General features: G+C 39.6%; 1 non-coding gene across 1 annotated transcript; it reads right to left on the bottom strand.

Moving 5' to 3' along the window:
• Positions 1-2185: 2185 nt before the first annotated feature.
• On the bottom strand, positions 2186-2257 carry TRNAP-AGG. The gene has a single exon. It is a non-coding gene; the product is annotated as a tRNA-Pro (tRNA).
• Between the last annotated feature and the right edge of the window lie 286 nt (positions 2258-2543).

Raw genomic sequence — 2543 nt, 5'->3', positions numbered from 1 at the left:
GTGTGTCACTCATTCTTCCCCCCTCCTCCGGAATCGCTGGCCGGGAGCGGGCTGGGTTTTTGGTCATCGGGTGGGGGGGCAGTATCACTGTGTATCACTCATTTGTACATTTGTATATAGTATTATTTTTAATATTATTGTAGTTTAGTTATTAAATTGTCCTTATCTCAACCCACGAGTCCTCTTTACCGTTTAACCCTTTTATTCTCTCCCCTATCATTGGGTGGGGGCGGAAATTGTGTGAGCGGGTGTGTGTGGCTTGGCCCCAAGCCAAGGGCTAACCCACCACAGCCTCCTTGGCATGAGACAGACATTTATATGAACTGGAGCAAGATCTGCAGAGGGCCACCAAGATCACAGAGGCACTGGAGCAGCTGCCCTGTGAGACTTTTCTAACTGAAAACTGCTGCATTCAAAAAGAAAGAATTCTGGTTTAGGCCTCATTTTGACCAAAAAAAAGAAAAAACAAAACCAAAACCAAAAACTGAACTACTCATTAGTGACAAGTTACTGATCATCTCTTCCTTGCTAACTACTGAATAGTGCTCTCCTATGAAAGTCAGTTGTTAAACCTCAGTCATCTAACACTTCTATCCTGAAACAGGGAAATAAATGTTTGCTGTCAGAGCTGACACTGACAATCACTGTAGGAAACGGGAAACCAGAGAAAGCAATCCTGACACTGCGGTAACAGGGCACAGGATCTAGCAGCAGGACTCCTACTCTAGAATGAAAAATTTGGCTTTACCGTTTTGGGAACCATGGCAGCTACCCAGGTGAACGTGAGGCTGACATTACAACCAAAAGCGGTAACACAGTCATAAACATGAAAGAATATAAGTCAAAATAGGGAAGTTATTGCTCTGTACTAAAAATTGTTTCTGTTTTGGCAGATGTGAAAGAGGCTGTATGGGGATTGGTATGACTTTATACTCTGCATAAAAAAGAGATTATCTTAAACAAGAAATATTGGAAAATGCCTCCTACACTCAGTCTATTTAGTTTACAAAAGAGTACATCAACTATGAATTAATTATAGCCTGCTAGCATTGACACGTGGAACAAAAAAATGTGGTAAGAAAGGATCCTTAAGCCTAGCATACAAAACATAAGCAAGCACAGTAGCTAAAAGTTGAAACTTGATAAATGCAACACGGAAAAAGGAAAAATTTTAAATACACAAACAAAACAGCAAGGGTAGTAAGTCACTAGATTCACCTTTATAATCAAGACAGATATGCCTGGCACTTCAAGCATTTTTCTCCACTTGGAAGTGAACACAACCAGAGTTATGGGATGGCAGCTCCTTTTAGCAATTAAAAAAAGCTATAAAGAGAAAGAGCCATTTCTAAAACATTAACTCATGGACAGGTGCCCGGCAAGACCCAAAACACAAAGGGTTCTGATCCCTTTTCCTCTGCTGAACAAATGTTAATATTGCCAAGCAATTCATAGTTTCTCATAACACTACATCAGACTGTTGTACCCTCAGGAAGCAGGTTAATTTATCACTACTCCACAGTTTATTTGGCACAAAGCTGAATAAGAATTAGATGTAAGATACCCAGCTCAACAGAGACACAAAAATGAATTATTTTAGTTTTCATTCATGATACTATAACCTTTCCTTAACCTCAGCTAACTGCCTTGCAATTTATTTCTAGCTCATTAAATATTATTTTTGGATTGAATCTGCTAAAAATTATACAAAATTACTTCACTGTATAGACAGGGCTTTAATTTAAGCAATTATATCCAAAATTATTACTCTGTTTTCCCAGGAGTGACATATCTAGCATATGTGTTTCTGCAATCAAAACTCATTCAGGTCTCTGAGCTGCATATTAACACTGTTGGACATTTCCCCAAAATATATAACTTCTAGATGGCAACCTTGTAACAAGAAAATTTTTTGAAAAATTTAAATCAAACTCCACATGCATTTAGAATGTATCCATTTACATTTAACTGAATAGTAAATTCTTTTAGCCTGGTCTGTACATAGAATCATAAAATCACAGAATAGTTTGAGTTGGAAGGGACCGTGGAGGTCAACTAGTCAAATCCCCCTCTAGTAAGCAGGGACATCTTCCACTAGATCAGGCTGCCCAAAGCCCCATCCAACCTGACCTTGAATGTTTTCACGGTCGGGGAATCTACCAGCTCCCTGGGCAACCTAAAAGATGGGCTCGTCCGGGATTTGAACCCGGGACCTCTCGCACCCTAAGCGAGAATCATACCCCTAGACCAACGAGCCGACAAGCACCTACCATTTAAGCACCCGTTCTTAAAATTAAACTTTCACTATGTTCTCAGCAGCATACTCTTGAGCAAGTATTGGCAATTATTTTGTCTCCACATTCCAGTAACAGTCTGTAACTCTCAAACAGGGATAATTAAAGGAAGCATAAACCACATAATTGCATCTCTCTTAGCCAAACCACTTAGACTTCAGATCTGGAATATGTGTGTCAAGCTGATTACTCGTCACATAACCATAATGGCTCATTCCATGCATTTATACTAACAATCCTCCAGTTCCT

The sequence above is a fragment of the Pterocles gutturalis genome, unplaced genomic scaffold, assembly GCF_000699245.1.
Source record: "Pterocles gutturalis isolate BGI_N339 unplaced genomic scaffold, ASM69924v1 scaffold47107, whole genome shotgun sequence".
Taxonomy (NCBI): Eukaryota; Metazoa; Chordata; class Aves; order Pterocliformes; family Pteroclidae; genus Pterocles; species Pterocles gutturalis.
Note: the sequence above shows the minus strand (reverse complement) of the source record. Positions and strands in the feature narration are given on the sequence as shown.